The following is a 27,945-nucleotide window of genomic DNA, read 5'->3' as shown; positions in this document are numbered from 1 at the left end:
TATATACTTTAAATCATCAGGACACTCAGCTGAGGTGTAGCTGCAGTGCTGGGTGCTGATGTCAGCTTGTCCATCCTTCAAGGCAGGGCAGAGGGTCTGTTGGACATAGAATTTCATTCTATAGAAGGTCTGCTTAGGAATGGGCTTGAACTCTCTAGTTCTTGATCGAGTTGAACTTTCTTTTTCTGTCCCAGTGGATATTAAAACATGACACAAAGTGTAATAGTTTTTATAAGGGAGAACCCACATTCACTAGATAAGATGTGTTCCTTGGTAGCAAAATAACAGGATTTCAGATCAGTCATAGGAGCTTTCCACAGCCAAAGCAAATATTTCAATCACCCAGCTACGAGAGGCTTCATGCTGGCAAATTCTCCTTTGCCTGGTTAGGGTTGCAGACTCAGAGCTCAATTCATCTGCTTATGCATCAGAATTTGAGGTCATTTCAGGAGCTCTTTGGCTGCAGCAGCTGTTCCAGCTCACCATCTTAGTTTCCTAGAGATCCTATCTCTCATCTATGCTTCTTGTTAACCTCCCAGATACCCCAGGGTTTTCCCAAAACCATAGGCATTTGGTGCTGGTAATTTCCCTGAGCCCTGATACGTTGAGTAGAGCCCAAGCTATAGTTCAGTTGTCTGAAAAACAGCACTGAAAACAAGATGAAATTAGAGTCACAGAATTCTTTGAGTTGGAAGGGACCCTTAAGGGCCATTTGGTTTAATTTCCCTGCAATAAACAGCGACACCTAGAACCACATCAAGTGCTCAGAACCCCTTCCAGCCTGATCTCAAATGTCTCCAGGGACAGTGCATCAACCACCTCTCCTTTGAAGAGATTACAATACTGAAGAGGATTTGAGACAACCATATGGGCCCTGTGGCCAAGTCATGCTCTTGTAGAGACCATGGAAGAGCACCTCAAATAGGATCCAGATGCCTGTGCTTGAAACAACACAGCTTATCTAAACTATATTGGCTCTTCTGCAGTCCTTAAACCCCTTCAACTCATCAAAATTAAATCTATCATCTCAGCCAGTGCGCACAATAATTGGAATATGTGGCTTATAAAGGTGTTCCTTGCCTCACAGCTTAAAAAGGTAGAGCTAGTGAGCCTACTTCATAAATGAGGAGAAGGGTTTTACATTTTGTATGTGTGGATCTGCGTGATATGGCAGTATAAATAGTAAGTGATATAAGAAGTCTGATATCCGGGGAAAAAAAATCTGTAGTAGAGAAAAATTTCCTAATCTCCATATTCCCACTCCAGCACTTTAATCGTAAGTCCACCTTCCCTTTCATTCTTGTCTTATTCTGACAGATTTATACCACTGTATATTTTGTAACCTGAGTAAATCACACTTGTATGGAGATGAAAATGCTTTTTGGAAATTCCTGTGACTGTAAGCATGGTCCTAGGGGAAAACAATTTGTTCTGAAGTGAAGCAGCTAACGTGGTTTTATTTATGTCACCTTTGTTAATAGGACCCTCGTTATTCTGTAGCACGCTATATTAATATGAGTGATCGATTTGAGACCTTATACATGGCAGCTCTCCCTTCCCCTCCCCCTGTATAAACAGCTCCATTTCCAGACATACAAGGATGCCAAATGCACTCCCTTCTGTAGACAGCTGGACTTGCCAATTGTGCTGTCATTGCGCTTTCTGGTCCCAAATGTCATGGTTTTCAAACAGGGGCGGGAGAGCAGATTTGGATGATGGAGGAGCCAATCCACCTCGTCACTGTGGCTTGGAGTCAGACAGATGGAATATTTCTGGAGATGTAGAAGTGATTGAGTTGTCTCCCTGCCAATTCTTACCCATCACTGAGAGCTTCTGAAGGCCAGGCTACAGGAAGAGGAATGGCTAACCTTGCACAAAGGGGTAGGATTGGGTTGAAGCACCGCTTCAGTTGGCACAGTTCACCTCTGGGTTCACATCTGCCCTAAAGATTGACTTCATCAAATACCCCAACAGGGTAGTGAGGGAACACATTTCTGTGTTTCTCTGAGATTAGAGTTGGAGATCAGCTGGGCATCTGAAGGCAGCTACAGTGGGTTTGGAGAATGTTGCTTTCCCAGATGAATTGTACCATGGATGTCTACACTGATGCTTGCATGGAGGTTATGTATTGCATTGGGCAAGCTGGATTCCAGCTCTCCTGACACCATCACTCATAACGGGTGAGTCTTCCTCTCTACTGATTGTGCCTTTTTTCCTTACAGTAACACAGAAGACACCAGGGGAAAGTAAAACAGCTATTTAGTAGAACATAGGGACAGCACTGGCTTCGGTCAGGAAATGGCACAGCTTGGCATTTTAAGTAGGTAAAGTCAGTATAGATGATGCAGATTGTCAAGCCCAGCTGTGTAAGCTCTGTGTAATATGACTTCGTAGTACATGCTTACCCATTCTAGCAGTATACATCCCTAGAATGTTTGATCTTCAACACAGCAACGGGGCTGAAAGGCTGACGCCCAACTGATTTGATTCTTACAGTTTGATTTTAGTCACCTGGCTCAGAGACCAGTCTGTTCTCGATACTCAAAATTCCTGTGGCATCTCCTGCCCTTACAGAGATGGGACTCTTCAATTTCAGCACTGGATAAGGGCACGTGCATTCAGGCTGCCAGGGCTGGTGTGCTTAGAGGACATGGAAAACCTCACTTTGCTGACATGAATATAAAGGTTGTTGGAAAGCTAAGTGCCTATCACCCACCTGCAGAGAGCAGGTCACTGTGAGCTCTGATGATCTCAGCAGGAAATGGAGTGGGAGAAAAGAGGAAGGAGTGTTTTTAGTTCTTTTTCTTATCTCTCTGTTCTCCTACTTTCCTTTATCTCCAGGCCCTGTTTGTTTTTCCTAGTTGCATGCAATAACTCCCCCAGTCTGTTGTGTTTTCCCCCTGAGCCCTCCAGGTGTGAATGGAAAACGTAAGCACCTGCTGAACTGACTGGCAAGAAGGAAGCAAGGAGGGGAGCTTATCTCTACTCAGCAAAAGCTTTTTTTCAACAGTGCTCATTTTACTTCTGTGATGTGATTGATTGAGAACTTCATCTGGCTCTTAAGGATGCATTTCCTTTGTCTTCAAAAGTCCAGAAGGAGATCTCAGCTCCCCAGGGCCATGATCAGGGCAGGGACAAGGTAAGGAAAAGTTTCATCTTTTCTTTGCTCAGGTTCAAAATACTGGAGATGATGAACTTCTATGATGAAAGGAGGCAGGGAACAATCATCTGAGCTATGTGAAGAGACAAGTCCACACTAAATGTGCAACTATAATTGGAAAATAAGCTATCTGATCCAGTGTGACTACACTGTGAGGGTGTTTTTAAGCCATTTTTTAATTTCCCACTTCATTTAGTTTTCTTACAGTCTCCAGAAGGTCTCATCTGGAGTCTTCACTATCTGACTGATTCGCCACTGAGAACTCCTACAGAGGGAAATACTTTTCCCAACAAAAGTGCAAGCGGTTGCAGAAAGCCTAAAACCTGCAGAAGAGAATCATTCATCTGGCTTTTCAGGGTCACTGGATAAGCTGACAGACGGTGTGCTTTTCTGAGTGTTTTGCTCCAATTTCCCCTCTCCCTTCCCAGCCCATGGGGTGTATTCACGTCACTGCCTCTCTCCTGGACTGTAATGACTGATGAGGAAAAGCCAACAGCATCTCTGTCAGAGCTCCCTTCTGTTTGCTCACAAGCAAGGGTGAGGTGAAGAGCCACCCTGGAAATGTTCTCCTCTGTTCTCATCACCCAATCAGTCTTTGAGAATCAAGGCATGGGTATTTTGCTCTGTGATCCCTCTGCTCCTTTAATGGAGACAAAAATGCAGAGGGCTTTCTAATGGTGTGTTTTTGGGCTGCTCAAACTAATGCCAAGAGGGAGAAGGGTCTTGAAGTCCAACTGGTCCCATTTTCCCCTTGTTTCTGGATAGCTTGATTCTCTATGGCCTTAGTCTGTTCATGATATTGAAATTGGATGGGCTGTTCTCTGCAAAAGATTCTCAGTCATCTGATGAAAAAAATCTCCTAATGCAAAACATTTGTTGGTTTTTCTCTTTATATTAATAGAGGAACATCCAGGAGGAGTGGGCAGGGTGTGAAGAACCAGAACAAGGCAGGAGGATGGATGAAGCAATGAGATACCACAGCTCACTACCAGGCACATTTGTGATAGTAAAGCTCAGAAAAAGACAGTGACACTTATTTATTCTTTCCCATATCTCATTCTAGAGCTATTTTCTCTTCTCCTTTTGAAAAGCCTGCTGAGACAGGGCCTTTGTATTCTTCTCCGTTGTGTCTTGAGGACTGTCATTGGAGAGCACCGGTTCCTTTGGGTCATAAACGTCTTCCTTTCTTTTGAATATTCCTGAAATGAAAGAATCTATTTATTTTACTGTAGTAGAATACACCAGTGGTGTATTAACAAAAAAAAATTAATAATAATAATTAAAAAATAGAACAGGCAGCAAGGGGCAAAGATAATGACCTGGCTGAGACCTAAGCCAGTTGGTATATGGTTTCCATCCACATACTTTTGCATTTCAACAAGACCATCAGGACCAAAAAAACCTCTCCTTTTTCCAGCAGGAGCCAGGAGTGTCACATCACTACGTGACTTCATACAGTAAAGCCAACCCTACAAGCTCTCAGTCAAGCCCTTGGAGCTGCCAGCTCTGTGCTGGAGGTAGTGCATTCAGTCAAGGGAGACATTGTTATCCTGGTCAATCTTGAGGGTCAGAGACCAGGTTGCAGGTGTTCAGGTCTCTTTGAGACCTAAGAAGGAGCACATTCAGACATGGAACAGGAGGAAAAGTAGCCAGTTCCCAGCTTCTATGATGCAAAGTAGTTTGGCACTAAGCAGCTTTTTGCTGCGTGGTGTCTGGCAGTGCTGGGTCTTATTTTCAACAAGCCCCGTTAAAGGATTACAAGAGCCTAGTTAAAATAATGCCCTTCAAGCTTATTCATTTTTTTGGAAAGAAAACAAGAAAAAACAGAAAGGGTTCTATCATCTGCAGTGTTATTGCTTGTAGTGCTTTGAAAGAAGAAAAAAAGGGCAAAGTTGGCAAGCAAGAGAGAAATGCATAAACACGCGCACGCACACACTTGTCTGCAAATATAAAGTAACTTTTGTTTCATTTATGGTTTATGGGTCTCCAAAAAAATGAAAAATAAAAGATCAGCAGCCCCCTGCCCCTCTCTGTATTTAATCCAACTACTGCTGATACTCTGCCATTGTATTAAAATTATACCTCTAGAGAAATAATCAATTAAAAAAGAAACGAAGAGGAAGAAATTCCAAAAGGGTGTTGCTATATTTACCCTTTTAGTGGAGTTTATTAAACCCGCATTATAAAGCCAAGGAGTTTCACATCAGCCGGAACAACAACAAAAAAGTTAAATTGTAAATATTGTTTGCCACAAGCGGTCATGTTTTCCAAATAAAACAGCCTTGCATGGAAGGCTGGATGGCTCAATGGAGAGCTAATGGAGTAAGGAACCTTTCCTCTTAAGGCTGCCAAGATGAACCTCATCCAAACTGGGACAACAGCAAACATGGGAGATCCAAATTCAGCTTTTTGCAGACCTCAGACCCTACTGTGATGGGATGTGCTCCCTTCCTTTTGCAGATGGAGAAACTGGAGACCTCGAGTGAATGGAAATTGAGCATGGTTCTGCTGGAAGCCATCTCAGAGGACTGCGGCCACCCCAAGAGCTTCAGTTTTGTTCCATCACACTTCATCTCTAGAGCAGAGTAGCATCGTGCCATGCTGCATGTCTGATGTACATCAGCAGCCATGAGCAGTGGGTCACCTAATGGAAGGGCTGTTGTGGTACTAATGTGATGGGTGCAGGAGAAATGATGGATTTGGTGAAATGCAGGTGAGTGAGGAACCTACTAGATGTCTTACCATCAGTTCTAAGGGCTCTCTTCTCCAGGACCTGCATTCGGGTAACTGGTGAAGATTACACTGATCAGCTGCTGCTGGCAGATGAAGTCTCTGAACTGGACAGATAATGAAGTCTCTGAACTGGACAGATAATGAAGCTGGAAAGGCAGAAGCAGGGAGCACCAAGGGTGGTTCAGTCAGAGGTTTTGTGTCAGGTGTGCCACAAAGATGTATGGGATGTATGGCAAAACCAGTGACAGGCATTACACTTACAAGACTAGTTACTGAAATAAGTCTCTCTCCTTGAATCCGTGTCTGAATGTAGGAACAGCCACACTGGATCAACCCAAACATCCAGCTCACCTAGGGCAACAGCTGGTTCCTATGGGGAGGAACATAACAAAATGACAGATATATAGTGCTCCTCTCCAGAATAATGCCTCAGCTCCCAGTAATTCATGGCCAGAGGCAATTTATCTACAGCTCTTTGTGTAAGAGCTGTAGATAAATCTACTTTTTGAATTGTGCTGGCTGTAGGCATCCACAGATTCTTGTGGCAATGAATGTCAAAGTTTTTTCAAGTACTGGACATGCCACATGCTGATTTAATTTGATCCCCTTTAGTATTTGCTCTGGAAGATGCTAGTAACAGCCAATCACTTTTTGCTTTTCCTTTGTCCCTCGTAATTTTATAGCTCTCTGTAATTTCCCTTCAGTCTGTCCTGAATAGTCCTTTTTAATGATTCCTCACAAGAACAATGTTCCTTCCTTTTAGTCTCCCATGATGCTTTTATCCTAAAGCATAATTTAATATAGTTTATTGTGCTTTTCAGATCTTGTTTAGTTTTATGGCCCAAAGTTAAGAGGAGTGCTTGGCAGAAGTGGTTTGGTCTGAACCCGATAGAGAAGGAGGTGCACTGAGGGCATGACATGAAAAAAAACTGCATTTGTTGTATTAAACCCTTTCACCTCCAGAAGAGGGCATCCCCTTCCCACCTGCCTTTCAGATTCAGGCCCTGAATCATTCAGTTTCTGAAGAACACCCAGGAGTGGGTTGGGTAGGTGATGTGTGACCATGACTAAAACTGTGCCAGGAATTGTTCTAACACTTTACCACGATTTTGATGGTAGTTGTATGCCTGGGGAAAGTCCCTGGATAATCAACTGAGTAAATTTGCTGCAACCATCCAACCTTGCAGCTGTGAAAGGGAGAAGACCCTGTGAAAGGGAGCCCTCAATTCTGCACCTCTTCAGCTCCATCAGGTTTCACGTGGTTGGTATGAGAAGCACAACTACCTTTTCATCAGCAGCATTCCCCACTGCTAGCTCAGTGTGGTTGCTTACTGAACAAACAAAAGCCTACGTCCCAAACCTCTGTGATACGAACTTATATCTAAGGTGCAGCCAGCCAGTGGAGATCATCACTTATATCTCCTTTCCTTCTCCAGCCTTGTGGCTGCAAAACGGTTTTATGGCCACGCAGAGCTTAGCTTTCAAATTCTGTGGGTGTGTGTACACAGTAACCCCTTCAATGCAGCAGATTCACTCCTTTTCATGCTCGTTGAGTATCTACCAAAATTTCTGAGGCCGCCCCTTTTGTATCCTTGCCCCACCGGAATATGCTGGGTCTGAAGAACATGCACTGAAGTGTGAAGACCTCTGCTTCTCTGGCCTTTCACCCAACACAGGGCAGCAGCTGGAAAATGCAGGCCATAGAAAAAGATGAAGGTTCATTATCAGTAAGAATGGAGTTCACCAGGTGTATGGGGGCCACATCTGAAACAGCAGTTTGGTCCTTTTGTTGTGCAGAATGGAAGAAAGTGCTGTTACATTTACAATTGACAGCACGTTGTTTACCAAAAGACCTCTTGGTTGCTTGCAGTTAAAGGATTAAGGATCTACAGGCCAAATAAACTGTTGTATATGGGAAGGATGATATTTCTGAAAAAAGACTTTGGCTAAGTCTTTGGCTTAGTGTCAATTCCTGCTCTGCAAATTCAACAGTTAATCCATCCACAAGTGGGGCTGAAAAATGAGCAAGCTCCTGAGATCTTGAGCTCCAGAGACATCAGGGTGGCTTTGTGCAGTCATTGGGATTTAACAGCTTCATTGTTTGATGGAAATGTGAGCGTCACCAGGAGCTGGGCCCAAACCAAGACCCTCTGCAGCCAATTGAAAGGGGTTCATTATTTTCATCAGCATCCTTAGAATAATAAAAAAATATATAGGAAGGATGCTCTTGCAATCAGGACTCAGTCTGTAAGATTTCCTAAATTTGAACCCTGTCAAAAATAAAAATAATAGAGGTAAATAAATTTTTTAAAATGCAGAAATGGGACAAAAGTAGATTTATTTACTTATTTATATGGCAGAGGAAGGAAAAAAAAATTTAAAAAAGAGGATAGAAAGTGGAAAATGCTTATAAAAGCCTCAGTTTCAGTGGAAATGTGGGTGGCATGGCGTGGATGTCTCTGCAGTCCTTTTCAGACAGCAGAATTTATGCTCAAGGTTTTCCCTTGATCCTTGTTCCAACCAAGCACTTCGAAGCATGTGCGTAACATTGGGAGAGCATCAGCATTCCCATGGAAATCAGTGGTACCATATGTTCCAAGATAAGCACGTGTTTAAATACTTTAAACATTCAGGCTTCAAAGCGGATCAGAGACAACAAAGCGAGCAAGCAATAAACAGATATTTCTTACTCCTGACAAGAAGTTTGGAAATATTTTATGCTTCTTTTTGTGTTTTTTTTTTTTTTTTTTTTCCATCTGTTCTGAGAAAATCCCAACTCCTGGAGTCTGACAACCTGGGGAAATCCTCAGATTTCATCAGAAGCCAACAGCCAATTCCTAGCTCATACAGTTGCCAAGAAAGTCTCGAAAGGGCTACCGTCAAAATCCATAGCCTTGATTTTCTCTTGAGGAAAACGTTACGGTTTTAAAGAAAATCTTATGACTTTTTAACCTGGAAGGGGTGAGTGTGTGTAACTGCTGAACACAGAAAACTGCAGTCACAGGTTTGTCTCTGCAAAGCACAGTGAGTTTCTTGAGGCTCAGAAGGAATGGGAGAAGGTCTGGGCCTCCAGTTTTTAGCAGTATGGACCTTCCAGTCTCAGATATTTGGTGTAACAGCTGAATTATGCCACTCATTGTCATAACGCCTAGATTAAAAGTGCTTTCAGGGATGCGCATTGACCTTTTGGATAAATGCAAAAGAAAGCCATAATATTTCTTTATGAATTGCATGAAATGATCAGAGCCCAATCACAGGCTGCTTGTTAAAATGAAAGTATGGATACAACCCTGGTAGTGTTTATTTGCACCCAGTTATAAAGGCAGAAAGGATAAACTTGAGAAAAAACGTTGGATGAAAACGTATTTTTCCTGCCTATAGTTTTTGAAAAGAACAGTTGAGAGAACAGTTCAGGGAATAGTTGAGGAAAGAACAATTTCCATGTTTCGGGAATATTACTTGCATTTGCTGTTATCGGATCTCATCCTTGCAGTTCCTGATGCTCCAAATCCTAAATCTTGGCTCTTTTCTCAGCACAAAATATGCCACTGTTGGCACTGGCAGTGGGTTCTAGTATCCAGAAAGAAAAACAGTGGCTTGTTCTTCAGAAAGGAAATAATGGTGCAGCTCATGGAATGTAAAATCACCCAAAAGTTTATAAAAGAGGGCTTAAAACTACATGACAAAGAGCCTCAAGTTTTGCAGAAAGAAAAACAATAACAATGCGAGCCAGCTAAGAATAACCAAGAAAAAAATTATATCTTTATCCTGCAGATTAAGGGAGCTCAAAAATCATAAAACAAACTTAACAAAAGCATTTTTGTTAATGTCTGGGATTATCCAGAAAGCTGGCCAGTAAGAGAAGACACTTTTCCACTCCCCTTACAAGAAATGTAAAGCTTTCCAAGGCTGACCAGCCGTGTCTGGTGTGTTTGTGAAAAAGCATTCACCCCGTTTGGGAAAGAGGCATCTATATATATTAGGAAAAGTTAGATGGAAATGTTACATCCAAAGGTTTGAAAGAACAAAAGTTAACTGCAACGTCTCATTTAGGCTTGAACATCAGAGTTAATATTGAGGGAATATTGACAACCCAACACTTAGCAAACATGGAAGAGTAGGTAAGGTTCGATATTGGGTTAAATCTGGCAAACTCTGGAGCAGGCAGAGAGTTGTGGAGCCATAGAACTGAACCTCTTGATTTATCGCTAACAGAGATACTCACTGGGGAGCGTGTGCAAGTCCAGAAGTGGGAAAAACTGAGTCTGAAAGTTAGACAGCTGCAACACGAGATAGCCTGGCGAGGTGGTGAGCTCATAATCAGTCTGTGCTCACAGATGGCTAATAACCTTGTGATCGGTGCCCAGAAAAGCTGTGGAAATTCCTTTCAGAGATGTGGTCCATTTGAAGCCAATGATTTGTAGGCAATCACTTTGCAGTACATAAGTGTTCTTGCTGCCAGAAGCAGAAACTGTTACACCAGGTCTGTGCATGGATACTTGTCCAGGAAGGCTGAGAAATGCCTGAGGTCTGCTTTGGGACCTTGGATTTTGGATTTTTAACTGTTAAAATTCTCAGTGATTGAAGGCAATCAGAAAGTGCAACTTGGTGCATGACACTTGTAGGAGCACAGCTTTAGGGGCTTCCCATGAGTGAGCCAAGGCCTGATACACAAGGGAACCCAGTGTACTTGGACTGAAGCAATGGTCCAATCCTCTAAACCAGTTATTTCAAGGACCCAAAAAAAGACTTACAGCCAGGATAGTTGGTGGAGGCAGACTGTGAAGTGTCTGCTATCAGCTCCAGACTCAGTATATCTATAACCTCTGAGATTCTGATTCGTATCATCTAAATTTCCTTCCCTGACATGTTTAATTTAATATTAAGTGAATACAAATTTAAGATTAGGTAAAATGAACTTAGGCCTAATTAGCCCACTGCCTTCGGGATAACTTATGGGGCTCTGATCTACAATGAAGGACACTGAGGCACTAGGATGCAGCATGACCTTTGGTGGATGGAAGCTGCACAGAGCCAGGATTGTGTCCTCACAGCCCAGAAAGCCAACCATATCCTGGGCTGTGTCAAAAGCAGAGTGGTCAGCAGGGCTCCAACTCAAGGTCAGGCTGGACCTGTTTGAGCTGTAGGTATTCCTGTTCTTTGCAAGGGGATTGGATCTTTCCAACTCGACAGTTCAGTGATTTTATGACTTGATCCAGCTCGTATTGTGACACATTGCACGTAGAGGTCATCCTAGCCTTAGATTTCCACCTGTGGTACCACTGAACACCCAGTCTTCCCTCATTTCTGAAACACTCTGATCTCTACAGAAAAGAGAAAAAAAAAAATAGATGTGGATAAGCTCAGGGGTTTTAGATGCAAAACTCCAAGTTCTGCTCCAAGAGGTGTAAATCCCAGGAAACTTGTACAGTTCCTCAAGGTTCATACCAAAGCTATTCAGGCCAGATTTTAATCCCAAGGGCACTTTTCAGCCTTCACATTAGTGCACATAATTTCCAATGTGAAAATGGATTGTCTCACTCACTTCAGGAGACTTGAGTCCTGCAGCAAGAATCCCTCTCCTCTTCTCCTGATGTCACAAAGAGATTAAAGCAAGGCTGCTGGTTGGATGCACCGGCATCACTGTTGCTGTAATGGGGAGATTTACAGCTCTCATTACATACCAGAGGAGTTAAAGGCCATGCACCTCATCAGGACCTGTTCCCAGTTTATAGCTGCCGCCCACCAGCCCCACTAATGATCCCAGATAATCACTCCTTGAACATTCCCAGTCACCTTGACTTACTGCTCTCTCCCCATGAGTCATGCTATGAGTCTATAGCATGGTATGTGGGAAAAAAAAAAGCAAAAAAAAAAAAAAAGCAGCTTTCTTCCATCTGGCTTTAATTACCTTTATTTTTAATTAAGTTCTGTGGTTTTAATGTCAATAACCTAGGCCTGGAAAGAGTTGCTTTCCTTGTATGTTGGTTCTCCATACAGACAAGTCTGAAGGTCACTTATTCCATCCCATCCCCTGTAACCTCTGTAAACTCTGGGTTACAAATACTTCTGGACTTAACTGGCTTCCTCCAGGGCAGGAATCATAGATGGGGCAGTTCAATATCCTCATTCACCTTGAATCAACTGCAAAGCCCTTTCTTTTTGACTTTTGATTTCAGTGGTTGATAATTCCTCTTGAGGCAAAAAATATCACTTGAAGCTAATGGCTTTGCCAAGGGATTTGAGAGAAGACAGGGACATCAGGTGCAATGAGTGACTTCCTTGGGCAGGACCTTATTTTGGTATGTATACCACTAGCACCTTGTTCCATAGCAAAGACTCAAATAGAAGACAGGGAAATTAAAACTTGTGAAAAGGAAATGCTTTTCCAAACACTATGAAAGCAGACCATAGGGAGCACAAGGACAGGAATCCAACAAGATTCAAAGCCATGTAGGCATGATGGTGATGGGTTGATGGTTGGACCAGATGATCTTTGTGGTCTTTTCCAACCTTAATGATTTTATGATTCCATGATTCTGTGACTTTTACGCGGCTCGAAAAAAAGCAGGCAGTTCATCACTAACATGAATGGATTTCAGGCTTTCATTAAACCTTAAATCTGAGGCAATCTGTATCTATGAGAGACCTGGGACAAGCCCCAGCAGGTTGCAGATTTTTTGCAGCCTTCTTTGCAGGAGTTGGCACTGCTCACAGTGTGAGAGGAAGAGCACGCCAGGAGCAGGATCTTGTCTCCCTACATAGTTTCTTTTTAAGAGGGACAATAAAACAGACGAGACATGCTAAAGCTGGGCTCTTAGAGTTGTTGAAGTGTAAAGAGTTGTCTAAGCTGTGACTAAGGATTTATTTAATACTTTGGAAGTTGTGGCAATGCTGCCTTTCATTATTTTGGAGTGCAAAGACGAGGTTGTTCTGCAAGTTCAGTGGATAATTTCATTTTCAGATGCCTTTCTGTTGGCCATGCATCTACAGCCAGATCTGCATAGGGACTGCATCTTTCCTAAAATGATCTGCATAGCTCTGCATTCCTCACAGAGCACGCATGTCAGGGCCAGGACTAACCCTAAGTACCCTGATCAACTGTACACCCTCTCTCCAACTATTATCCCAGAAGCTGGGAGATTTAAAACTCCTCCCAGTTTTATTGTTCAGCATGGTGCCATTTGATATGGAATGCATCTTTGGCCAGTTTGGGTCAGCTGTCCTGGTTCTGTTACCTCCCAGCTCCCTGTGCACCTTTGCTGCAGGGCAGAACAAGGAAATCATTGACTTAGTGTAAGCACTGATCAGCAACAGCTAAAACATTGATGTGTTGTCAGCATGATTTTCCTCCTAAATCCAAAACACAGCAACATACCAGCTAATAGGAAGGAAACTGACCCTAATTCAGCCAAAACTATAACTGAGGGCAAAAGAAGGCATCACAGGGCATGTGGTCCAGCATGATCTGGTCATCCCTGACACCTCTGAGGGTGAAGAAGAGCTCTGTATTTTGAGAGCCACCCCTACAGGTGTTCAAGGCCAGTTTAGATGGGCAGCTTCATCCGGTGAGCAGCAACCCGTGGTGCAGGAGGTGGAACAAGATGATCTTGAAGGTCCCTTCCAACTCAAGCTATTCCATGATTTTTAGATTTCTTTACAAATGTCTGTGAAGGTTTTCATGCCTCAATTCTCTCAGACAAGAAAAGTAATGGCTTGAGGTACCAGGGAATAAATAAATGGCATGGACATATCATTGTGCCCAAACAAAACAGGGCACCTGCTAACACAGCTGTAGTATTTCTGGGACTGAGGTTCACACTTCTCTGTGCAGCTTAGGTGATGTGGATTCTATTAGGGTATGGATCTCTCAAAAGCCACGGGCAATGAAGTGTCACTAAATGGACTAATCTATTTATTGGAAACAAGCACAACTTTCAGATTTTGATCAACGCTGAGTAGCAGGAAAAGGGCTAAAATAGTTGGCAAGAAGGAGAACAGAGATACCAGAGTATGATATAGAGAGGAATGGGTTGAGAAAACACCCCAGAACTTAAAAATAAATGCAGTGTGGAGGAAAAGATAAAATTAGAGTGAGCCCATAACACTACGAAGATCACACTGCCATCAAGCAGAAGGCATATTTGAGAAAATGTCTCTAGAAAGGAAAGTACCAGAGCAGTGTCTGCATCCTGGCTTCCCAGAAGAGGTCAGCCTTTCCAAAGGAGTTTGGTGGGTCTCCACTTCTTCCAAGGGAAGGCACAGCACCAGGCAATGCCTGAGTGGATAACAGCAAGGAACAGGAAGGATGTTCCACAGGGGAAAGCCAGTTCACTGCAAGTGTGAACTCACCCAGATAATGTGCCTTCAATTGGCCTTATGTTCCCGAGGTGTGGGGATAAGCACTGCCTTGGAGCAAGCTGGGCAGAGAGAGACTACGTACTCAGAAAAGATGTCAGAATCCATTATTTCTTTCAGCAAAATCTCCTCTCATAGGTATGCACAATGAAATACCTTCCCCTTCTTGAATGCTCTGGAATATACCTAGAAAAGGCTTACTGTGACAGCAAGGATGGATCTCAAGAAAATATAACAAATCTACCCATGCCTCCTACATACCAGTTTCAATTTCTGGGCCTGAATTGGGCACTGAGCCCAGGGAAATGCCCTCACATCCAGGTCCTGCAGCTGTGAAATAAGGGGCCGTTCCACCTGCCCTCCTGGGTAGGAGTTTCGTCCTGTTCATGGATCTCTGGGCTGTGACAAGTCTCACAGAAAAGATTCATCCTTCTGGGTTTATATTTTTACAGTGTGAGACTGCTGCAATAAAATTACCAACAATTTAACACTGTTGATTGCCTATGTTCAGGGAGATCCTGAATCTGTTTCTCTAAAAGTTCATCCCTCTTCTTTTCCTCGAGTGTCTTATTCAACCATTACCTTGAAAGTCCTGAAAGGTTACACTGATCATTATTTCAGTTCTGGTGGGTGTGATGGCTGCAAAGGTGGGGATGAAACCCCTGTTATGGGACCTTGGACTTACTGCCAAGGGGGGAGATATAAAAACAAAGTCATGTAAGAGAAACCATGAAGAGAAGAGAGGAGGGTAAGGAAACAGGAGACATCCAGAACTACTTCAGTCTGCAGCAAGAACAGACTTTCTTGCTGCATGGAAAACCAAGCTATAAATCACTAGGTAAATAATAGTTAAGAGCAATACTCTAAAAGATATTTAAGTCCTTAAACGCTGGTACTAAATATTTCACCTCATAAAGGCTAATGCTTTCTCCTTGATCTCCAAATCTCCCGTTGACTCTGGACTACTTACAGAATACAGCCCTTATTTGTACCCAAAGCCATTTTGAATGCAGGATCCTGCCTGCTTCCTTGTATGGGTTGGCATTGCTGGGCAACCCGACACTCACGTCACAACAAGAGCTTGTCAAAACCTTTCAAATCAGGTCCAAATGTTCCATTAAGATATTTACAAAAAAACAGAGGAGAAACTATTTCCTTTCATTATAATGCTGTTCTCTTTTCTTCACGTGTCAAAATGGCAGTCAAGAAAAGAAAACATTTCAAATCTCGTTTCAGTTATTTTTTCTCCCTTGTTACTCAGGCACATTTTTTTTTTAGCCATCAGAAAGACAATATCTTTGTTTTCAAGGCTTTGTATTTGATTATCAGAATGGCATGAACAGAGGCGATAGCTGTGTGATTTATGACTCTGGTCTGATCGTGTCTTCTTGTTCCATTTCTCTCTGTGTATTGAATGACTGTGTTAAGTGATCAAGCTGTAAATGTCATTGCAGGGGAGTTGGTTAGATGATCTTTAGTAGTCCTTTTCAACAGAAATGATTCTATGATTTTATGATTGTACATCTTGCTGGTGTGCACATGTGAATTTCAGGCTTACAGCATGATATTTATCTGATTAAATACAAGCAGCTTGCTTCAATAGGTGTGTTGGACCAGATGACCTCCAAAGGACCCTTCCAACCTAAATAATTCCGTGGTTTGGTGATTCTGTGACATCTGCACTGACAACCCAGTTCCTTCCAAGTTGGTGGAGTTCTAATACTCATCTATAGGCACCTGAATTCAAAGGTAGATGAGATTAACCTCCCCACCCCGCAAAAAACCCCCACAAAACAATAAGTACCAAAGCTCCACCATTAGCAGGAAGTCCATATTGATCAATGCAGTGATTGAAGTGGCATTGCTGCATTCACCATATATTTATCTGGGACACAAAATGATTCAGCTCCTTGAATTGTCCCAGATTTATTTATAAAAGATGCATTCCTATCTCCCTTTCAGCTCAGGGTAAAAAAGCAATGACTTTTTAACATTAGTATTCATACCTATCATCTCTGTGTGTGTGTGTGTTTTAACTAAAAGGTTGACTGTTCAGCCTTTCCAGTTATATCTCTCCTAACTAAATTTGTTGTGTCTCCTGTCTGTTCCAACTTTCTCATAAGGAAAAAAAGTTGATTTGGTCACGTTTATATTTTCTTTGTGAAATTGGAAGATAGCACATCTTCTTTTGTCCAGTGGTTTTTATTTACCTATATGGTACCCTATTCTGATCTTGATGTCTAGGTGCCAGCCTGATGGATATCACGATATCAACAGTGCATATTTCAGATTGTGAGCAGGAAAATTTAATGAGTGAGATCAATTTCATCCCATTTTAGATATCCATGGTTTCAAGGTCTCTAACTGAGCTAGTTACCCCAACTTCCCTGCATAGTGAGCAGAAAAAAAAATTGCACTTGTAGGTTGCAAATAATTAGTTTGACTTATTTTTAGATATCCACTTTCAAATGAGATGCAATTCTCCCCCTCAAACATCTATCTTTTTCCATTTAGGAATGTTGCCCAGATGACATCACCTCAACTGTAGAAAACTATGTCTGGTCAGAAAAAATAACCACATTCTGCAACAGGTGTATAAAGAAAAGAGATTGGAGGGAGGGCAGGAATCCTTTACCTAAAAAACAACCTGACAAGTATCTTTAAACTTTGAAAGCAATGACAGGAAGGGTGTTTTGTTGTGGGAACAGCTACCTTGCGAACCAAGCTGTGGTTTACCCTAATAATCTACACTGCCTCCAAAGATTTTCTGGGTATTTTCCAGGAAATTAAGCAGTGGTTAGGATTGTGATTAACTATGATGAGCAATGCTAGATAACAAGAAAATGAGTTTGAGACCCAGCTGAAGAAGTGAGAAAATTTAGCTATAGGACTGAAAAAAAAGGAAATCATCTTTATTTTGGGACAGTATGAATTAGTGGTCTGTTATTCTGGAGTGTTTTAAGTCCTAACTTTCTTTAAGACTTTCTGCTTCCCGTTTGGCACACGACTTCAACAATTAGTTCCCCCTCAACTACAAGAAGAATGATATAATAGTCCTTCTTTTTTCCATCAACATTCTTCAAGTATAATTTTTTTTCTTTTTCCTTTTTTCCTATTTTTCTTTTTTCCTTTTTCCCCTCCTTTTTTTTTCTATCTTTTTTTTTTTTTTCCTTTTTCCTCCTTTCTTTTTGTTTTCTTCTCTCTTTTCTTTTTTTTCTTTTTTCTTTTTTTTTCCTATTTCTTCTCTTGAGAGTGACGTGAGGGGATTTGAGGCTTAATCAGTGCAAGTTGAGGTTTAAGAAGAGCAAATGTGGAGTCTTGTACCTGGGGAGGAATAAGCACATGGATCAGTACAAGTTAGGGGCTGGTCTGATGGAGAGGATTTCTGAGGAGAAGGACCTGGGTGTCCTGGTGGACAACAGGTTGGCTATGAGCCAGCAGTGTGCCCTTGTGGCCAAAAAGACCAATGGGATCGTGGGTGCATTAAAAAAAGCGTGACCATCAGGTTGAGGGAGGTGATCCTCTTCCTGTACTCTGTCCCAGTGAGGCCACATTTAGACTACTGTTTTCAGTTCTGGGCTCCCTAGTTGAAAAATGACAGGATCTCCTAGGAGTCCAGCTGAGGGCCACAAAGATGATGAAGGGCCTGGAGCATCTCCTGTATGAGGAAAGGCTGAGTGAACTGGGGCTGTTCAGCATGGGGAAAAGAAGACTGAGAGGGGATCTGATTAATGCTTATAAATATCTAAAGAGAGGTGGGAGGCAAATGGATGAGGCTGGGTTCTTCTTGGTGATTTGTAATAGTAGGACAAGGAGTAATGATCTAAAACTTGAACATTGGAAGTTTGGTACTAACATGCAGAAGAACTTATTTATGGTAAGGGCAACAGAAAACAGGAACAGATTGCTCAGAGAGGTTGGAGTCTCATTCTATGGAGATATTAAAGACTCAAATGGACGCTGACCTGTGTGAATGTGACTCACTGTAGGGTACATGCTTTAGCAGGGGTTGGACTCGATCATCTCCTGAGGTCCCTTCCAACCCCTGTTATTATGTGATTCTTCAGCTATGTGAATGGGAAAGCAAATACAAACATGGCTTTTGGAAGACTCGCTAAGTTGATTGAAAGAGATATGGAAGATACCATGAAGAGATATGGAGATATGCTATCAGCTGCTTCCTATGAAGAAGTGCCCCTCATCAGAGCACCTTTGAGCTTCCTAGCCCATTTCAGAGATATAGCCCAAAACTGCTACACAGTACTAAGGTTCTGCTCTTGTTCATCACTTCACTGGCCATCTGCAGAGGGACAGAGAAGCTGTGCCATACAAATGCAACTTTCAGATATGCTGGAAGGACACGAGCCTTATGTTTATAGCAGAAGTGTTTCATTTTCTCTGTATGAACTGAAGAACCCAACTGCATTTAAGATCTCTAAGACACTATAAGCAGTAATTCCTGAAGATTTGCTTGGAGATTGGTTTTACGGCTTGGATGATTTGATATGAACACATCATATAGGCAGATTCTTGCCTCTTTCACAATTACTTTATTTGTAGTCCATTTTTTGAGCATACAAGATCTCAGATTCCTCTCATAGAAAGGAGGTCTGTATCAGTCCAGATTATGCAGGGTTGCAGCTTTATTGGCAATCCTCATTAGTAAAAATGACAGCATTTGTGGGTGTATGGACACAGAATATTTACCTACAGGAAACTCCATTGGAAGATGTAGGTGCAGGGGCAGCTTGTGAAGGCTACACCGAATAGTTACTACAAAGCTTGAGAAAAACAGTGTCTAGAGCTATAAATGGGAATTTAGGAAGCAGGAAATCTCAGCAATGAGTTTTGATTTTGCTTAAAAATATATATGTGTTTGAGAAAATCTAGTTTTAGCCACATAACACCAAAATATACTATTTTCTGAATTGAAAATGAAGGTTGAACTTTTTTTTAATTCCAAGATTAAACATTTTTTGTTGTTTCCTTTTGAATTCACAGGATGTTATCCAGTCTGCAAAATGCAAAGATTTATGCAGCTAAAACAAACCCACAACATTCTATCACAGGATAGTTGGAAGGGAACATTTGCAATCATCCTTAGTGTTTAAATTCGATGGAGAAAATTTACCAAATTGTAGTCAGTACTTAGGCAACTTAGCTGCATTCAATAAAAGACCCAACTGCTTCTGACTCACAGCTCACTACTGCAGAACACTTGCCATTCACAAGTGACTGTGTCAAAATCACAGAATCATAGAATCATTTGAAGAAGGGACCCCTAAAGGTCACCTAGTCCAACCTCCAGCAATGATCAGGGACACCCATAGCTCAGGTGCTCAGAGCCCCATCCAGCCTGCCCTTGAGCATCTCCAGGAATGGGGCATCCACCACCTCTCTGGGCAACCTGTGTCAGTGCCTTACCACCCTTATCATAAGAAAAACTTTCTTCTTATTTCCAGTCTAAATCTCCCCTGTTTTAGTTTGAAAACAAACTAAAGGAGGGAGTGGTGCAGGTCTAGAAGAACTTGATTTCGTAGGACAGCCATCTCTGAGCACATGGTTGGTAACACGCAGGTGACTAACTCAGTTTAGTTGCAGTTGTGGCTGACTCCTGGCTTAGTCCTTGTTATCCCTCAAAGCCAGGTGAATAGTGAGAGAAAAGAGCGTCCAGTCAGGTTTCTGAAGATTTTCTCAGACAAGCAATTCCTCTCACATGTCATTTGGTTTTCTAGTGGAGTTAAATGCATAGGTCATCTGCTTCCCCTCCAGCTTGGCTCTCCATGTCACCCGCATAGGCCTCAGTGACTAGGTTTCAAGAAGAGGAAGAGGTATTTGGCTCACGTTTGCAAGGTTGTCCTCTGCTAGGTTTATATCAGAGGCCAAATTCCTCTGTGTAACATTCCTACAAGCCTCTATACCAGGTTTACAACTGATGTGATGAACCCTGGATCCTTACCTTCTCCTCCTCTTTATTTTCCCCTTCCCATAGCATGTGTCCCATCTTTTCTGGGGTGCTGTGCTCCCCTCCAGATGTTGATTTGGAAGCAAAATATTAATCTCTTTCTTTCTTGCTCTCCCTTGCTCCCAATTTTTCATCCTTATGGCACCAGGAACAAGTTTCTCTTTCCTGTTTCTTCTCCTTCCTGAAGAAAGACATCAATTAGAAATTAAATGGAATGAGTCACTCCCCATTTTCCCTTTCCCTCTTTCTGCTCACCCTTCCCCCACCATCCCAACTCTTGGAGTATAAATCATTTTCTGTGGTCTGCAGCTCAGCTGGAAAAACTAACAAAACAGGTCTATAATGTCACCAGCATCTAATTTGGTGGATTTATGGGGTCTGGCCTTAAGCACTTGCTGCTTTACAGTGTGTGAGTTCACTCCTGCAGGAACTCACTCCAGACTTTGTCGCCTCTTTATCCCTGACTATGGATGTCCACAGACTCTGGAGCTTTGCAATGGGCAGATCCTACTCCCATGGAAAATGGGAGATCTCCTTACTCTCCCACCCCTTGCACTTGCTTGATGGGCCCAAAAGAGGAATGTAAAATATTCCCACAGTCAAGAAGGGCGTAGTAGTGATGTGCTGGTTGCAGCAAGCAAGTATGGTTAATAAATCCAAGGCAGACCTGTTGGGATTCAGGCACTGAGCAGGAGTGTGACACAGCTGGCTCTCTGTTTCTACTTCTTGACGCTTAGATCTGCCTGTCCTTTTTACATTTTCCTTTTATTTTTGATTTTGTATTATTTATTTGCTTATTTTATATACAAGGGAATCAACAAGCAATCTGCAGAGGAAATGTTTTGTTTATGAAGTGTCACTTTCAAAGGAGCCTTGCTGGAAGGTAATGTTTGTTCTCTGTTGCATAGCTTGATCCAGGCAAAGCAAGCACAAGGTGTTGTGTAGGCAAGTGGTGGCAAACATCCCTCAGCTAAAACTCTTCTGGCTGCAGCAGCATTGCAACCACCTTTCAGGGAGCAGTCTGTCCCTTGGAAGATTCAGTGTTGATGTGCATTAGCTCTTATAGTCTGTTAACACTGTCATTTTCCCCAGTGAAACTGGGTTGAAGTCCATTTCATGGGATCATAGAATCACATAATCATTAAGGTTGGAAAAGACCACTAAAATAATCTCGTCCAACCATCCAACTATCATCACCATGCCCAACTCACCACCATCACCACCATTTGAACCAGCTCATGAATTAAAGCCAGATGCTGTCCAGTAGCAGCCCGTATTTAAGATCCCCAATATCTTACCAAACACAGATATCAAATACACAGAACTGAGATCCTCTGCCTTCAAAGCCGTGCTCTACCTGAAAACAGCAGACATTTTCCTTTAAATTCATTCAGGTCCACAAGGATCTCAGATCTGGCACTTCTGGGATAATAATTCTCACAATCCAGAGCACTGATGCACTGGTTGTGTCTGGAGCATAACATCCCAAGTGCTCTGACACACGGAGTACAGACACCCAGACAGCTTTGAAAGAGCTCAGCTCACAGTGTTAAAGCCAATGATGGAACACTGGCAATGAAATGTGCTGGCTGTAAGCTGGCTAGGCTTGACTGGAAGGTCTGGAGGGACATCTGCATGATGCCCTCAGTGCCTGAAGCACTTTTCTGTGCTGTCTCTGAAGCAACCATCCTTACTGGCCTGGAGATAAATCTGCATGGTCAGGTTGGGCATCTCCACATCTGTGACTGTACAAGTGTGTGTCCATAGATTTGTACTAACATATGTGTGTGCTCCCCAGGTATAAAATCTAAGATGATTCAGAAACCAGGGTACGAACTGAAGAAGTTTTGGCTCTCTTTCCCATGCTTTCTATGCTTATATATTTGCAATCTGGACATGTATCTGTTTTCCAGTATAAACATACTTTCGGACAGAAGTATGTGCTATAGCACGGGTCAGGAAAGGGATGACAGCTCTGATTTACATGCCATTTCCCTTGCCTTTGCATATTAAGCAGGTTTCTTCTCTGTCCACCACCCTTTTCCCTGAGACTTTCTCACCTCATGGAAACCACTGGTGCTCTGTGGAAAGCTGAGGAGAAAGCTGTCTTTGGGGGACAATCTGTCTTCTTCTTAAACTATGTATAGTATGTTTCCACTCCGAGCCATTGCACATACAGCTGCAGACATGTCTGATTCAGTTTCTTGCTTTAGAGAATGAAAAGATGTGGGTTTAATTCACAGATCTCCCTAACAGTGTGGGTACAAATCCTTATGCTTTGAGTTTCAGTTGTTCTCCCCATTCTTGGGGATCTATGCAATTCCCCAGCTGCATAAGAAAGGGAGTTCTGCAGCTCTGATAGAAAGGGGAAACTGAGGAATGGCTTTGGGATTGGAACTTATCCAAAATTACACCACAAACGTTTGGGAGAGCCAGAAGGAAAAGCCAGATCTGTGAACTCCCACCAGTTTACGTATGTGTGCGAACCACAAGGACCATCCAGGCTCACTTTCTGAAAGCCACAAAATGCCCACAGCCCCCACTGCTGTGCCAACGTCATTCTGACAGTTGTATTGATGCTATTTGTCATTTCCAAAGGGAAAGATGGTCATTAGGGAGAGGGTACCAATTTAAAGTTTAGGACAAAAAGAAATTTGGAAAATATTACTTCTTTTTGTGATCATTAGGTTGAATTGAGAAAGTGCTTGTCAACATTAATTTTTTGCTTAACATGAAGAATTTGGTTTTCCACTCTTTGAAAAATCTCACCAGAAAGTTTATTTTTTTAATTCTATTTATTTTTTTGACAACTACAAATTAAAAATTCTTCTACTTATTGGATAGAATATTTTAGCTATTTTTTTTTCCATCTTCTTCTCTCCCAACCCAAACCACTTAGTGCTGGAATTTTAAGCAAAAAAATTTCCATTGAGAGATAAACATATTTTATTTTCTGCCCCAAATATCAGTAACCCAGTAGAAATAGTTTTTATGACTTGTTTTTTCCCAGACCTATTCGTGTCACGGAGCCATTGCTCAGACAAACAAATCAATTAAAGGAAAGTACATCACAATTTTTGCAACAATAAGGGGTCCTTCCCTGGACCTCACACTTTCTATGGCCATCAGTTCTTAATATGTTGGAAGAGATAATACCATTTATCTTTCTCCATAGTGATACAGGCAGCAAATGGTTCAATATGTGGCTGGTTACTCTGATGTCATTTAAACAGCTGTCTACAGAAGCCAAGCTCTTGCTGTTAAATAACCTTTCTGTCATTCCTTTGCAGCTCTGGAAAGCCTTTTAGAGTCGTAAGGAGAAAAAATATTGCAACAGTCAAGTCTAGATAATGCATTGCCATTAACGTCTCTTGTCTCGGGGTCTCAGACTGTTTAACAAAGTTGAATTCTGCCAAATTCCACTACAAAATTATTACTTTTGACTACATGGAAAAAGGGTATTATAGTCATGGAGTGGGATTTAGATTGCTTAGTCAGTTCTCTAGGAGATGCAACCTAAATTTGAGCTCTCTATATGCAAGTGAAAGGTGCAGGCACAGCCAGGAGATGATTTGCCTCACTCGTATAAATGCAAGATGCATCAAACTCTGGATTTGTCTTTTTGACTTCCTAACAGTAAGAGGACTGCTAGCCAAGAGGACTAGCTCAGACTGTTTGCTCTGCCTGACTTCAGCTGGTGAGAGGTGGTAAGATAAATCAAGTCTAAGGTGTAAGAGATGTGTTGAATGCATTATCTTAGCTAAGTAACTTCCTTCCTTCGTTCCTTCGTTCCTTCGTTCCTTCCTTCCTTCCTTCCTTCCTTCCTTCCTTCCTTCCTTCCTTCCTTCCTTCCTTCCTTCCTTCCTTCCTTCCTTCCTTCCTTCCTTCCTTCCTTCCTTCCTTCCTTCCTTCCTCCCTTCCTCCCTCCCTCCCTCCCTCCCTTCCTTCCTTCCTGCCTTCCTTCCTGCCTTCCTTCCTGCCTTCCTCCCTCCTTCTCTCCCTCCCTTCCTCCCTTCCTCCCTTCCTCCCTCCCTCTCTCCCTCCCTCCCTTCCTCCCTTCCTCCCTTCCTCTCCCTTCCTCTCCCTTCCTCTCCCTTCCTCCTTTCTGTTCCTTCCTATTTATTTTTTTTTTAATTTGTATCTTACCCTGCTTCTGGTTCAGGGAAGATGCAGTGGATGGGTTTTTCAGTGGCCAGCTATTATTAGCCCTGGGGATAAAGTCACTTGGTTACATAGAGTGATGTCCACCGGCAGTAATACCCTCCTTAATGGTCAGTGCAGAATTACACTTCCTGAGGGTCTTGGAATTCATTTTCCAGATCCAAACTTTTCTACAGCTCATGTAGATGACTTTTGTCATGGTCAAGTCCACCTTGTCTTCAAGGATGTCCTTCAGTTCCTTTTTTTATGGCTCTTTGATGCACATAGCAGGGGGGTTGAAACTAGGTGATCATTATGGTCCTTTCCAACCCAGGCCATTCTATGATTCTAGGCAAGACCTCAGAAGCAGAATTGTCTCAACAAATCCCTCAGAGCCATCCTACTCCCTTAGCAGTCCTTGTTGCAGCAGAGCCCCGGCATGCATTTTCCTGTCAACACCCTCAGAAAGAAATCTGAGCCCCGGTGTTTAAAGCCAGATGCTCAGCTTCCTTCCCTGCCTGCACACATGCCAATCTGTTAGGCTGGCCTCCTGCCTGTTCCCAGGTGGTGTGCCAGGATCAACAAGCCCCAGATACCAGGGAAAGAGATGTGGCCTGGGAAGCCATCGTGCTGACATACCTTCTGAAAGAGAATCCTCCCAGTGACGACTCATAACAAATGGCTGCCCCATGTTCCACGGTGAGGAACACGAACATCTTGCTGACTAGATGTCTGGCCTGCTTTGCTATTTTTGTACCTAGCAAGGGCCCAAGTTACTCGAGCCATATTTGGAAAAAGAGCAGACACCGTGCTGCTGGACTGTGTTATGGTGAAAGGACTTCTGTCAACACATGCAGTGATGTGCATGACTGAGACACTGACCTGGGAATGATGGACAGGTGTCATGTTGTCCCTATGGCACTGCAGTGCTCTTTGGCCGTGACCAAGTCTCTCTGCTATGCTTTCTTTCATACTCCTTAGTCTTTTTAGACAGGGTGGCAGGTGTCAGATATTCATCCAGCAAAGCCTAGACCTCAGCTGAGCCTCTGATGGGCTCTTCTGAGAAGCAGCTTGTGGGAACACAACTAATGGAACACTTCCCATTACAAAAAGTCCTAGCCCCAGCTAACCAAAACCACTTACTTTTGCAGACACACTGGAGAGAAATGCAGGAGAATAGAAGCCTATATATCCCAGCAACTTGTCTCTAAGTGTCACCAGCAGTAAACATCTAGGAAAAATTGAATTACAGGAATCTTCTTCTTGGTTCATGTTTTCAAGATGAAAGAATTAGGGACTTGCTGATACCGTTGCCTACAGACACACCATTGAGATGTTTGTTTATGTCTTAGATTTTTTTGTTCTTCTGACCTTCACAAAGCACTGCATTTACACAGTTTTTAAAGATAACTCTGTGTGAGATGAACATGGAATAACTTTCAAGGTGATTTCTGAATCAGACCACAGAGTAGTTCATGCTGATACGAGGAGTCGCCAGAAGCTAGGTTAGAGCTTCATCCCTAACATCTACATCATATATCAGCATATTTGAATCCATATTTGTTTGGCATGTGTAAGATGAAGTTCAGATAGAGATAACTGTGTTTCATCACCAAGAGGTTATTCATACTTCTGATTTAAATATTTAAATTTAATGGGAAGACTGTAACTGGGCAAAATATGGGGCCAAAAACAAACAACAACAAAAAAAAGACAGATCAATGGAGATCTGAAAATGAAAAAGTACTGAATCTATCAGATTTTCTCTCTGTTTATTTGGGACTCAATACAGAGCAGTGTTTTTCAGTATTCTAGCTTTACAGTAGACACAAATATAAAGCATTAAGATTTGTAGGAAGGGAAATGAAGGCAGAACAATGCACTTACAGAGTCTACTATGTTATTCCTTCTAAGCTGGAAAACACAAATGAGCTAAAAGATCGTGCTGGAATCAGCAGTAGCATCCTTCCATGCAGGAGACTTGTCACCTAAGCAGTCAAAGCATGGTTTCTCCAAGTAGTTGTCCAGTCCTTCCCTGTGCTTAACTATGTATAACAGACATCTCCAGGATGCAAATACTTCTGCCAGGTTCAAAAGCATCTCAAAAGATGGCACGAACCATCTGTCTTCATCTGTACTGATCTCAGAGGCCTTCAGGGAGTGGTGTATGGAGTGGGATTTTCTTAAGATGCCCAGAGCAGGACAACTGATTTGTACCCTGGAGTTTATTTCTCTCTGGGGATCACAAAAGGGAGCCTGGCCCAGCAAGACACAGCCCCTGTCTATGACACACAAGCCTCTGTTGTTCAAGCCAAAAGCTCTCTTTTAACTGTTGGGTACTTATACTGGAACAACAGTGGGAGCTTACTGGAAATACTAACCTCTGCTCACTTTCTTGCAGAGGATCTGAGACCTCTTTCTATTGAACTGGTTCTGAATCTCTGATCAGCATTTTAGGCTTCTGTTTCTCATCAACTGCGCATCACAAATCTGACCAGATAGTTGGCTTCCTTTTAAAAACATTTCCAAGTAAAAACAAAATCTGAAGCTTAATTATACAGTAGTAAATTACCCATCGAGAACTTCTTTTCATGAAAAACAGAGCAATTTCATCTCCCAACACCACCACCTCCACCCTTGGAATAAATCCTGAAAAGTATAAATAGTGAGAAGCCAAAGAATTAGGGGGAATGCTAAACAGTGGCACTCTTGTTCTGTAACACTGAAGTGTGAGAACTGAGGAGGGTGAGTCTGTCTGGGTGAATCATGAGCTGACCCTGTTTTGCTTACAGTCCATTCCTTAATTTAAGGTCTTATTGCCTTCAGATATGAAACCAGACAACCCAGCAAAGGAAGAATTCAAAGCCTTGTGATATGCCATGAAAATAAGTGAAATAAAATAAATTAAGCATCTGTTGGATGTAATTTTTAATTAATACCACTTCATAACAGTGATATAGACCAGAAGTGGGTCTGCTGTGTCCCTGGTGGTGCCTATACCAGTTAAACATCTGTGGGGCTGTCATGAATGCATGCTGTATGAAGATGAGCTGCATCCAGACTATTAAAATACCTCACTTCCCAAATCATGATGACGTCATGCAAACAGACATTGTGAAGTGGCACCTATCTTGAGTTATTTTTTTAAAGTTTAATTATTTTTTTTTTTTCCTTGATGTTCTAGTATGGCACTAGCTCTAAAGAGCAGATGAATTAACTCATTACTAGCAGGAAAGTAGAGTTTCACTTCCAACTGGCACGAAAATTTAACCTAGAATATTAGATATGACTTCTAGGTCTTCATCTTCATAAAATCCAGATGTGACTTAATCATTGTAGTATGATAATTTCTTAGAATCACAGAAACATAGAATGTCTTGGTTTGGAAGGAACCTAAAAGATCATTTTATTCCAACCCCCTGTCATGGGCGAGGTTGTCAACCATAAGGTCAGGCACCAGCTCAGACTGTACAGGACCCCATCCAACTTTGTCTTGGACACCTCCAGAGATGGGGCAACCACACCTGAAGTATGAGAGTTTCTTAAAAATAATTACTTTGGATTTATTTTACCTAAATCCAGCCCCTGA

At 42.3% G+C, this 27,945-nt stretch overlaps 1 long non-coding RNA gene across 1 annotated transcript; it reads left to right on the top strand.

The window, feature by feature from the left end:
• Positions 1–2,258: 2,258 nt before the first annotated feature.
• LOC128086716 (uncharacterized) lies at positions 2,259–4,452 on the top strand. The gene is made up of 2 exons (XR_008209498.1): positions 2,259–3,139; positions 3,357–4,452. It is a non-coding gene; the product is annotated as an uncharacterized LOC128086716 (long non-coding RNA).
• The last annotated feature ends 23,493 nt before the right edge of the window (positions 4,453–27,945 follow it).

This window comes from Tympanuchus pallidicinctus, unplaced genomic scaffold (assembly GCF_026119805.1).
Source record: "Tympanuchus pallidicinctus isolate F22 unplaced genomic scaffold, pur_lepc_1.0 scaffold3, whole genome shotgun sequence".
NCBI classification, from domain to species: domain Eukaryota; kingdom Metazoa; phylum Chordata; class Aves; order Galliformes; family Phasianidae; genus Tympanuchus; species Tympanuchus pallidicinctus.
Note: the sequence above shows the minus strand (reverse complement) of the source record. Positions and strands in the feature narration are given on the sequence as shown.